Source organism: Solanum dulcamara, chromosome 5, assembly GCF_947179165.1.
Source record: "Solanum dulcamara chromosome 5, daSolDulc1.2, whole genome shotgun sequence".
Classification (NCBI taxonomy): Eukaryota; Viridiplantae; Streptophyta; class Magnoliopsida; order Solanales; family Solanaceae; genus Solanum; species Solanum dulcamara.
Window position 1 is genome coordinate 6996795 of NC_077241.1, and position 13205 is coordinate 7009999.

General features: G+C 34.3%; 1 long non-coding RNA gene across 2 annotated transcripts; it reads right to left on the reverse strand.

Moving 5' to 3' along the window:
• Positions 1 to 2081: 2081 nt before the first annotated feature.
• LOC129890388 (uncharacterized) lies at positions 2082 to 4550 on the reverse strand. 2 transcript variants are annotated; one of them, XR_008767019.1, is made up of 3 exons: positions 4344 to 4550; positions 3426 to 3476; positions 2082 to 2620 (listed from the first exon to the last, which is right to left on the reverse strand). It is a non-coding gene; the product is annotated as an uncharacterized LOC129890388 (long non-coding RNA). The 2 variants fall into 2 exon arrangements; XR_008767020.1 differs by lacking the exon at positions 2082 to 2620 and adding an exon at positions 2644 to 2857.
• Positions 4551 to 13205: the final 8655 nt, after the last annotated feature.

Genomic DNA, 13205 nt, shown 5'->3' on the forward strand with positions numbered 1-13205 from the left:
TTCTTTTTTAAAGTTCATTAACTGGGGGGCTTATAAGCCTGGACCAAGTAAGTCATTGTCCTTCAAGATTTGATTGAGGTTGGATCGGGGTGAGTCAATGGCTCAAAATTACTTTCAATTTGAATTAAAATAAGTAAAGTTTTAGGTTGTAATTGTTTTATAATTTCCAAATTTGTTTCCTCAAATTTTCTTTACTTATTTATTTGTCAAAAAAGATTATTATTTTAATATTTTTTTGATAGATTCTTATCTAAAATTATTGAAAGAACATCACTATTTTCCACATACTCATTTTTTTGACGTTATATATTTCAGATATGAGATTATAATTTGAAACAACGCTAATCATATGTATAATGTATGATATGATTGTAATTATTATGTATTTTCAAATAATTTTGTTAGACATGTTAAAAACTTTATATATTGACAGAAATTTAACGTTTGAATTTAGATTGAAATGAAGAAGGACTAGCCTGCTCCAGCTCGCAGCCCTTCTAGGGTTAAATGATGTTGGCCATTCCATTTCAAGTGAAGGGTCAACTCGTCCTAACCTATTAAATTCCTTGCACAGTGAGGCTTAGTGTCACGCCCCGGGAGGGTACCCTAGACGTGGCCGGCACTTGAAAACCATTTCTGGCCTTCAAGCGAACCACTTGGTCCAATCACACTTTCATTCAGTTACACTCTATTAGCGGAAGACTCAAATCATAAGAATACTATTCATAATAAAGCCAAAGGCCAACCACATCTCCATTCAACAACTAGAAAAAATAAAACCAGTCACAACGAAACAATTCAACATCGTCCACACTCTAGTCTATGAAGCCTCTATCAACAATATAAGAGGTGCCAATGACAAATTCATGGCTACCACAAATCAAAATAAAGGAAAACTAACTCAAAGTTGAAAAGATAATTGCGGTATCCTCCGAAAACAAGGAGGACTCACCAACTAGCTGGAAGTGAATAGATCTTCAACGATGCGCCTGTTGATGATCTCTAGTACCTGTCTCTGCATCATGAAATGATGCAGGCCAAATGGCGTCAGTACGTGGAATGTACGAGTATGTAAAATGGCCGAATGAAACATACATCAAGGTGGGATCAAATCAACTCAGAATCTCAACTCAGAAGAAGGTACAACTCAATCAAGATGTTCTGAGTCTAAACAAAATATAATTTAGACAAGACCAATCACATACAATCCAGCCCAATCCATCCCAATCCGACTCAGAGTACTATCAAGACCTATATGGGAGTTTCTCTTATCCGACAACCATCACTTATGAGCGAGTGATAGTACAACAAGCCGACGTTATTTCCACGTCCGTTCATACCTTGTCAGGGTACGAACGAATCAACAAATCATAAATTCATAACCAATCAAGTCCTATTATATCAGGACAGTAATTTGGAAAACATCCGACTTTAACGGTCCAATTTCTTTCTATGTTTGACGACGTAGTTATTGGATTCGAGTTATTACTTACTCTTATCCAATTCGGTGCTCGATACTCCTTTCAAGACTCAATGCTCATAAAACTCTATTCAATCAATTCAATCTAATCATATCGACCAGTCTCATTTGGACCTTTGTCAATTCATCAATTCTATCCCAAATCAAGCCTCTTGACCAATCATATTATCCAATCAACCCCAATCTTATATATATTTTTTTAAAGGCATGTAAAAGACAAGGGCCTAGTCTATATCTCTTTTTTATTTTTTTATTTTTAGGAAATCTCAAGAATATTGCTTACTTTACTTTCTGTCATCACCTTTGACTAGAAAGAATGTCTTTCCATAGTGTTCTTTTGCCAAACATTATTATTTAATAACTATCCAAGTTGTCCCAAACCAAACCAAACACTTCACGTAAAATTAGGAAATAAATGATAAAGTTAGCTTTTTCTATATTATTAGAATATATTTGCCACGACCCAACCCCGTAGGCCGTGACTGGTGCCCAAATTGAGCACCCAAACGTACCCTTATCCCAAATTAGCCTTTTAACCGAATAAACAAAGGTAGTGATTAGAAAAAAATTGCTAAATAGATCAAAAAAAAATAGATGTAGGCACGAGGGCTGATAGGCCGTCACAAAACACACAAAACCCAAACCATATATACAAAACCCACAACATAACTCTGTCTACAGACCTCTACAGATGATAGCATAGTCATATGACGGGATAGGGTCCCGTCGTACCCCTGACCAAAATATCCAAATATACAGAGATAAAGACAGTACCAAAATACAAGCTCCGAACAAGGGAGCACTGTCAACGACGCAATAAATATCCTAAACAGATGGATCAGCAAATCGAACTTCGGTACGTGCGGGCATGTAACGCAGCCCCCCGAAGAAAGGGGGTCAGTACGAAAAATGTACCAAATATGTAAAGCATGCACTGTAATATATAAAATCATAATCTGAATAATATATGCAAAACATGAAATCAACGTTCAGAATTTCAAAATGCTTATCAAAATCTCAAACCATATATGCACAGACATATGCCATATCCGACCCCATTATGGACTCGGTGAACAAAGTGTGGTTGCCCTCCCATCATCGGCACCACGACACAGCATAACACCAGAGTAGGGAATATCTCTGTAACAAATCATATCATATCAAATGGCCATATCAAATCATATCATATCACAAACATATATGTACATGGCACAACATAACTCCGTGGCATAACATTTACCACCCCATGTACATGTCATACCTGCCCCCTCACATCGGGACACGGCGAACAATGCAGAGAAATACGCACGAAAATATATCCTGGCCCAGGCTCAGTGAAAGAAGCATTGAGGCATCCACGAGTGGAGTAGTGAGAAACTAAATGCAATTTAAATTACAAAACATTTATACAGACTCGATGGCATAATTTCGATAACAAATCATAAAAGGAAACTTGAATAATAATAATAGTACAAGTACTTCCAATATCACAATAGTCTATGTAAAAATAGTATTTTCCGAATCATCTCCGTACTTCCAAATATATTATGAGAATTAACGGAATAATTATTCATATAATATTAGGAAGCATAGCAAAGAGTTTCTTTCAAATTCTACCTACCGTAATTCAAACGGAATAACAAAGAAAAATTCGGAATAGTGGGCCCCACCTCAATCAAATTTAGTGGTGTATACAAATCACGTGCGTTAGACTTCATAACATTATTTAGAAGAGTTTTAAGGTATTCTGAATTCATTTGTGCAAAATCTAGAAGTTTAGACAATTTTTCCAAAACTATTCATAATTACCTAATTCAATTCTATTGAATAGAAAAGGGAAATTTTCGAGCGTCAATTTCGAAGAGTAGAGTGATCCCCGAGGTTCGTATTCATTCTTATTACATATAGGACATGCCAAGAGAAGAAAATGTAAAGCTTTACATACCTTTTTGGCCTTTTACGGTTGTCCAAGTTCAATTCCCGTTTCCTCCAAAATCTACAATTGGTCACATTTACCAATTACTATTCATAAGACTTTAAGAATTCAATTTTTCCAATACTTGTCTACAAAAATTTCGGCATCATCTCCCCTATATATATGACACCCCGAGATTACAAACTCGGCCACAATATTAACAACCAAGCCAACAACAACACCAATTCCATCGATAATCAATTTAACACACCATAACATAAATTGGTGTAATTTTCCAATTAATGCAACAACTTTCAACCAAACTTTGCATTTCCAAATAAATATGAATATCTCATATCCATAATTAATTTCAACTCATTCCAACATAAGTGAAAAATATTCCAAGTAAGCTATCCAATTTTTATCAATTCCATATTTCACCCAAAAATTCCATAAATGCAACAAAACTATTACAATTCATTTTCTTCTTTCAACTTCATAATCAACAACAACAATCCATACTTTTAATAACTTACCTCCATATTCTTATAATATCATACTAAAATTACATAATTCCTACAACCCATTTTAATACCAACTTACACCAAATAAACTTCATTTATATCCCAAAAATCATAACAACAACTAACAAATTATACAAACTTAATTTTTTCCATTTCATCACCTAACCCATATTTCCAACTTCAATAAATTCATTCAACTTTCAATTCCAACATAAAATTTTTACCATAACTACTACTCCATAACTACTACTAAAATACTACACAAAAATTTAATTCATCTTGCCTCCAAAATCTTCATATACATGGATTTATACATATGTAAAACCCACCATGCAAACTTTCATATTTCCATAAATTCTACACATTTTTACATACTACAACATCAACAAACTTCATAACACAAAGAAATTGGATTAATTCTTACTTTTTCCTTCTAACTTCTTCACTTAATCAAAGCCCCAAATCAACCAAACAAGCCTTCTATCTTCCAAAATAAATTTACCATGTTATAGAGGACCCTTGATTTAGTGGAAATACCAAGAAATTATAATTTTTGGGATGAAATTTGAAGGAGAAATTTTACTCCCTCCTTGGCCGATTTGCCCTCTTTTTTTCTTAGAAGTTTTGCTCTTCAACTTCTTCCAATTCTCTTGAAAGTTCTAGGAGTTGGAAGACATAAAGACTCCTAAGTGAAATTACCAATTTGCCCCTCACCTTTTCTAATATTTCCAAGTTGAAATTCTAATTATGCCCTTAACCTTTTATAGTATTTCCACATGTAAAATTCCAATTTTGTCCTCAACCTTTTATAGTATTTCCACATGTGAAATTCCAATTTTATTCCTAAACTTTTCCAATATTTCCATATCCCAATTTAGTCATAAGAATTATGTATCCAACAAGGTCAAACATAGCCTTGCCCTTGACTTATTACCATTATCTCCAAATTGTCCTAATGTGAAAAATACGGGTTATAACAATATCAAAGTGGAAGTATTATATGAATATACTAATAGGAATATAACTTTTTCTTAAATATAATTTAATTTCATGATGCTAATGGAATTCCATTGAAGCATCAACTCACAGAAATTGGATTCATGCTAACTAAAAGGTTAATCAAATATTGTCCCCATCTTATTTCTAGCAATTTGGATCTGTGAAGGTGTTAAACTAATGAAAACATCCTAACCAACATTTTAGTATTCTTTCTATGTTCCATCATTTGGTAGTTGAATTAAACTGTAACGTACCAACGGATTTCAAGTTACTGCAAGATAATTATCTATTGTTAATATAATAAAAATATATTTAACAACTCATATCAATCAACTCTTAGACATAAAAAAATATGTATAACAACTCATATCAATCAACTCTTAGACATAACAAAATATGTATACCAACTCATATCAATCAACTCTTAGACATAACAAAATATGTATAACAACTCATATCAATCAACTCATATCAAACATGAAACATTTATCAAATTTCTCAATTTATCAATATCAACATAAAAAAAATCAAGTTAATAGATGTATGAACTCATTAGGACATAAATCTATCAAGAAAACCCAATTCTTATGAAAATTCAATCTCAAATAAGATGTAGGGCACATGGTGAATTTAATCCATGTTTTTAGTAGCCTTACATACCTTAGTGTAGATTTTGAAGAAACCTTGATGTTAGGTCTTCAAAGGGAAACTTGAATCCTTGAGTTTGAGAGGATTTTATTGGAGATAATTTGAGAGAGAAGGGGATAAAGATTTGGGTTATTTGGAGAGGAAAAAGACTGAAATTATGATCCAAAACGTGTCCAGTTATGTATATAGATATTAGATAATTTTACCAAAATATCCCTACAAAATCTGGAAAATCGACCAAAATTCGCTGCAGGTCTTCTCTGTTCGATCAAGCATAACTTTTGACTTCGAACTCAGAAAAATACAATCTTGGTGGAGTTGGAAAGAAGACTCAAAGAAATTTAATTTGATAGGTTATGGGACACTCAGTTCGTTATATTTTAGGAGATATGGTCGTTTGAAGTTGACCCTTATACTAACTCATTCGAAAACTTAGCCGAAAGGAATTCTTTGGACTTGGCTTGATTTTTTTTGGGATTCCTTATGACCCTAAATCACATATAATATTTTAAATACTTATGAATCAATCATAGATCATATATACAAATTGAAGCCTTCGAGTTCGATCTTATACGTACATGAAGAATGGTTCGAATCTTAGTGGAAAAAAAAATTGGGGTGTTACACTTAGGCTGGGTGGGGCTGGTTTGGGCTTGGTCTAACCCTTTTTGACAACTTTAGAGGGAATGAAAATGCTTTAGTGGTGATCCACAATTCATTAGAGGATTACATCTTTTTCATTAGATTTTATAAAGATTGTAACCTTCGAATAAATTATTGAAATATAAATATCATTGTTGTTGCTATTTTTCTTTCTTGATTGTTGTTTTTCAGGAGCATAACTTAGTCGTTTACGGGAGTATTAATTAAAACTTTGAAACTTTTTTTTTGTAGTTGATGAAAACAGGAATATAGCTTCTGCCTTTTTCCTTTTTGTGTTGCCTCTAAAATTCCAATTTTTGATTGCTTCTGCCACTTTATAGAGGTTTTTGTTATGATCCTAATGCCAAAAATTCTACATTGGTTAAATGAGAACTGATGTGGGGATTATATAATCTTGGACTCTCCTACCTTAACAACTTGCTTTTAGGGTGTGGTTCTCTCTGGATTATATCATTGGTATCAGAGCCAATCATCACCCTTCGTGTTCACCGTGCCACAGAAAGAGCTACCTGGGAAAGAACATCCTACTTGTGGTAGAGTAAAAGCTACCAGAGTGGAGCCGCCAAGGACGACGGATTCGGAGCGTGGTGGTTTTTTATGATCCTAATGCCAAAAGTTCCACATCGATTAAATGGGGAGCTGATGCGGGGCTTATATAACATTGGGCTCTCACACCATTATAGCTAGCTTTTAGGGTGTGGTTCTCCTTGGGTTGTATCAGCTGTAGCATTTATTGCGCTTCAATCTGCCATCAACTCAGTTTTGTATATATTTGTATTTATCATGTAATTCTGTTGAAATTAGTAGCTCGACTATCAGTTGATATCAAGTCTTGGGGTATCTATGTATATTTTCTTCTATCTCTTCTCTTTTTGCCTTTTGTATTAATTCTCCATTTTCATTTATGTTGGCATTTGTCTCTTACTTTTTTGATAGTTCTCTTTCCCGCGACAGCCTATTACTTTTGATTTCGGGCTATGGATTAGACTTACCTACTGATGAGATATTAATAGGTGTCATCAAGACTTGAGATTTCAGGTCGAGATGATTCGCTTTGCCTAGAGGAGATGTTTACGTTATTAACTGCAGATGAAACACTTGTTCAAAATTTAGTTCTCTTCTCGGTATTAGGGGAGTTAGACTTCAACCCAAATATATTTGAAGTTCATAATACTTCTTTCGTTCTATATTATTTGTTCACTTTCTTTTTACATGTTCTTTAAGAAATTATAAATAACAAATATTTTTTTTTTTTTTAATATACTTTATTTATGTGCCTTGTTAATTAATACCAATAATAATAATAGACGAACTATACAATATTTATAATTTCAAAAGATTAATTTTAAAAGAAAAATGAGAAAACCTTGATTTTGTAAATTAACAAGTAATTCGAGAAAAATATTTTTAGTAATGTGACAAATAATATGAGACGAATGGAGTAGTAATTTGATCAATAAAGATAGAAGGTGAATGCAGATATACCAACGGCAAATTAATACTCCCTCCGTCCACTCTTGTTAATTATATTAAAAATAAATATTTATTTTTACTTGTTCAACTTTGAAAAATCAAGAAATGATTTATGACTTAGTTCTTAAGTTACCGTTATTATTAACTATAAACATTTTTTAAAGCATTCAATTTATTATATTCAGAGGGTGATTCGGTCTATTACTGTGTGCATGTATTTCAAGTTATGTACAAATTATATTTTCTTATAGAATTATCTAATTTTTCTTTTAAACTTCTAAAATCCTCTATTTTGATTGTTTGTTCCACTCTGCCCCCAAAGAAAAATAAAATAACAAAGGCTTGGGCAATGCACTTGATGAATAACATGTCTGGTAATTACTTTTGGTTTTTGAATTGATCTTCCAGTATTAGCCTTATTTATGAAGTTGTAGTCTCTTTTTGGTAATGAACAATTCTTCAGATATTTGCTGATTAAATTGTTGAATCATATTATTACTTTTGATATAATTATTGTAAAGTTATGTTTTGAGGATAATTTGGGTTATAGTTTTGAGAATTTTCTTTTAAAGAATATCGATTTATGTTAGTTACCAGTCATGGAGAAAGTGAAATGCCTAAAACATTGTTTATCCATAATCCGAATCACAACATTCATTTGGATCTATATGTACAATATCTTATGAGCCTAATGCACCAATGAGGGTGCTAAATAAGTGAGTCGGTCCATTAGTTAATTTAATCCTACGCTCTAATATTGTCTACTGAATTCCCTCTTGATGACAAGGAATATCATTACACCTTATCATAAAAGGAATGATATTCAAACATATGTCTCAAAAGCTATGAATGATCTTTACTCTCTCAAATTTGTTTTGTTTTGTGTTATCTTATTGTCATATTTTTCTTACAACCCTGTTCTTTGAGTCAAGGATCTATCAGAAATAATTTTTCTACCCAAAAAAAGGTAGGGGTAAGGTATCCATATACACTACAATAAATGAAAGATTTTTCGGCAATAATATAATTGCTGCTATATTATATTTAACAACAATAATAAATATATTATTTTTAATCAACACTCTAATATAAATGACACTAAAGGCTTTAGCAACTATAGATGCAATAAAAGAAAAATATATTTCCATTAAAATGTCTTTTTTGTTGCAGTGATATTCTTCCCTTTCCAGATCCCACTTGTAAAATTACATTGGATATGTTGTTGTTTTCCGATTCATACGTACTTAGCATTGGGTAACCACATATGTACTCACACAAAGAAATGATCCCGTATGCCTTGAATATTGTTGAAAAGAATAATGTGTTTATACAAAAATATTACAAAACTCACTTTATATTCAACCTAAGTTATGATGCAATTATTTTCTCTTGGAACTAACTTTATGTTTCGACATTGCAGCCTAAAAAAAAAAAGATGAAGACATCAATAAAGAGGAGAAAAAGTAGAGATGAGAAAGGAAATATTGCAAATAGTGAGTTTGATAAATTGACTCATGATGTGAAAACCTCTATTTTTGTTAGATGTTCTGTGAAGACATTATCCATGTCAAGGTGTGTATTTGGGTATGTATCGGTCGGTTTGGTTCGGTTTTAAGTATTGATTTATCGGTTTTTGGTTTTTAAATACACTAAATTGATAATCAAACCAATAAGATATTTGTTATTGATTTTTGGTCTTTGACAGTTTGATTTTCGATTTACCCAATAAGAAAAACTTTTAAAACACATATACGAATCTTGAAGCCGCCGTCGTAGCAACTTGCAAACCCTCTCCCCTGAACCTAAAGTGGCAAAGCCTAAAGGGTAAATAATAAAGTACTAAATAGTATTATATAGTGATTAACTGATTATAAATTTATATTAATAGTTGTTGTTTGATATTTGTGTATGAGTAAAAAACTAAAACTTAAATTAGTAAACTATTATAGTCTTAATAGGCTAGCGGTTTATCCAATAACCCAATATTATAAAATCAATACTGAACCGATAACCCAATAATTATTTATTATAAAACCATTAAATATCCATTAACCCAATAGTAATAAACCAATAACACTTTTTTCGGTTCGATTTATCGATCGATTCGATTTTTGTACACCCCCATGTGTATCCAAGTCATGGAATGACCTTATTATTAGTTCTTCTTTCTATTCTCACCAACTCAAAAAATCAATGGAAAATGCTCCCCAACTTCTTATTATGAATCGTAGATTATTGAGGACAAGTTGTAGGCTATACGATTTGTTTCCGTATGATGACTCCATCAGTGGAGCTTTGACATGAAGAGAAGAGAAAGAAAAAAAGAAAGAAGAAGCAGAGAAGAGAGGAGTTGCAGACGAAGCAGAAGAAGAGGAGAGGAGAAGAATGTAGAGAGAAAGAGTAAAGTTAGAGAGAGAAGAAAATATCAGGAATGTAATGTGTATCTTAGTCCAAAAAATGTATTACACCTTTATATACTCACACTTGTATAGTGTGATGTATTTGTGTATTTGTACACACACACAGTAACTACTTCTAACAATTCATTAACAACCTTCTAACCATATCTAACAATATATAACTAACTTCTAACTAATTCTAACAACTTCTTAACCATGATAGCTTGCCAATTCTAAGCTATGGTTAACACTCCTCCTCAAGCTCATGGTTTGAAGAGATTCAGCAGTCCAAGATTGTTCAGCAGTTGTTGATGCTGAGTTTTATCTAAGCTTTTTGTGAGGATGTCAGCCAACTGGTCCTTTGTATGTATGAAGCTAGTTTTCAGCATACCTTGGCATATCGTTTCTCTTACAAAATGACAGTCTATGTCAATATGTTTGGTCCTTTCATGAAAGATGAAATTTGCAACAATTTGGATTGCAGCTTTGTTGTCACATATCATGTTGACAGGTAACTTAATGTGAACTCCCAGCTCTTTGAACAAGCTTACCAGCCAGGTGATCTCAGCTAAACAGTTGGCCATGTATCTAAACTCAGCTTCTGCTGAGTTCCTAGACACAGTCTCTTGTTTCTTTGATTTCCAAGAGATTAGTGCTCCACCAAACTTCACCAGATATCCAGTGACCGATCTTCTTGTTTCTAGACAAGCTCCCCATTCTGAGTTACAGTAGGCAGTGAGTGCATTTGTATTTTCAGATGGCATTAACAGTCCAAGACCTGGAGCTTCCTTGAGGTATTTGACAACTCTAAGTGCTGATTCCACGTGTGATTCTTTAGGATTGTGCATGTACTGGCTCAGTACCTGGACTGGGAAGGCTATATCAGGTCTAATCATGGTGAGGTACAAGAGTCTTCCCACAAGTCTTTGGTATCTTTCAGGCTGCTGCAGTATCTGATCATCAGCACTACTCTCAGGTGAAATGTGTTCATCATACTTCATTGATGTAAGCTTCTTATTCTGCTCTAATGGTGTTCCTGTAGGCTTAGCTCCTCCTAGGCCACATTTAGCAATCAGTTCCAGGGCATATTTCCTCTGAGACATATGGATTCCTTGACTAGATCTAGCACACTCAATGCCTAGAAAGAACTTTAGCTCACCTAAGTCTTTTATTTTGAATTGATTTTGTAGATCCCTTTTTGTGTCCTCTACTAGACTTGTGTTGCTTCTAGTGACCAACAGGTCATCCACATAGACTAGCACAACAAGTATATCCTTGTCAACTTGTCTGGTGAACAAGGAGTAGTCATGATGACTTTGGTGAAATTCCAACTTCAACAAGGACTCAGTCAGCTTCAAGTTCCACTGCCTGGGGGCTTGTTTGAGCCCATACAGAGATTAATGGAGTTTGCAGACCTTAGTAGTGGACTCCCCCTATTTAGCAAACCCATCAGGTATAGTCATGTACACTTCCTCCAATAAATCCCCATTGAGAAAGGCATTATGGACATTCATCTGATGGATAAACCACCCCTAGAGGCAGCAAAAGCTACAATTGCTCTCACAGTAACCATTTTAGCAACTGGAATGAAGGTTTCACTGTAGTCTAGGCCTTCCTGTTGATGAAATCCTTTGGCTACTAGTCTAGCTTTCAGTCTTTCAACCTCACTTGCGAATTTGTATTTGACCTTATACACCCACTTCCAGCTAATAGGTTTCTTTCCAGGTGGCAAGTCAACCAAGGACCAGGTATGATTAGCCTCTAAAGCATCAATCTCTAACTGCATGATGTGGGTTTAGTGAGAGGATCAAGAGATGTGATTGAGGATTAAGAGAGGCAGCTCTGTATGATGTGGGTTCAGTGATAGCTGAGTATGCAGCTAGACAAACGCTGTAAGATGGAGAGAGATGAGCATAGGAGATGTGATCAGCAATGGGAAAAGAACAGGAGTAGCCTGCAAAGGTGGTAATAAAGTCTTGAAGCCAAGAGGGAGGCTTACTAGCTTTGGAGGATTTCCTAGAGGGGACAGAAGTAGGGGGGAGTGGAAATCAAAGGTAGTTGAGGCTGGGGGTGCTCAGGAGATCCTGCAGAAGAAGGAGGTGATTGTATGGGATCTGAGTTGAGATGTGTAGGAGGTGAAGTGGAGGAGTCTAGGAGTGTGAGTACTGGAAATATGAGATTAGAAGAGACTTGCACATCCTTGAAGGGAAAAATATCTTCTTGGAACACAACATGCCTATTAACAAAAAAGGACTTAGAGTGCAGATCATACAACAGGTATCCCTTTTTTGAAGAGGAGTAGCCCATAAGAACAACTGGTATAGCTCTAGGAGAAAATTTGTCAAGAATAAGTAGGCATGTAGCATAGCAAAGACAGCCAAAGACTTTAATGTGTGCTAAGGAGGGAGGATGTAAATGGAGCAGTTCAAATGGAGTCCTAAACTGAAGCAATTTGGAGGGAATTCTATTGAGGAGATAAACTGCAGTGGTGACACATTCACCCCAAAATTTTAAGGGAACAGAGGATTGAAACCTGAGTTCCCTGGCCATATCCAAGATAGTTTTATGCTTCCTCTCAGCAACACCATTTTGTTGAGGAGTGTATACACAGTTACTCTGATACAGGATTCCAAGGGTAGACAGCATGGTCTGAAATACAACACTGAAAAACTCACTTTCATTATCAGTTTTCAGAGTCCTAATAGTTGTGGAGTGGAAGTTGTGAACCTGTGTAAAAAAGTTTCTTAACACCACAATGGTATATGACTTAGAAGCTATAAGAAAAACCCAAGTAAACCTGGAGTAATCATCTACCACAGTCATAAAATACTTCTTTCCATCATGAGTAGGTACCCTGTAGGGACCCCAAATATCACAATGAACCAGCTCAAATATAGCATTTGAAACATGAGAGCTTATAGGAAAAGGAAGTTTAGTTTTCTTAGCAAGTGGGCAAACTGTACAAGTAGAGTGCTCATTGTCTAAAATCTCAATGCTGGAAGATTTATTTATTATATCTACAGGTAAATGACCTAGTCTTAAATGCCATAGAGAAGCTGAAGCAGAGCTACAAACTGAAGTGACACTGCTCCTTGTAGAGAGAG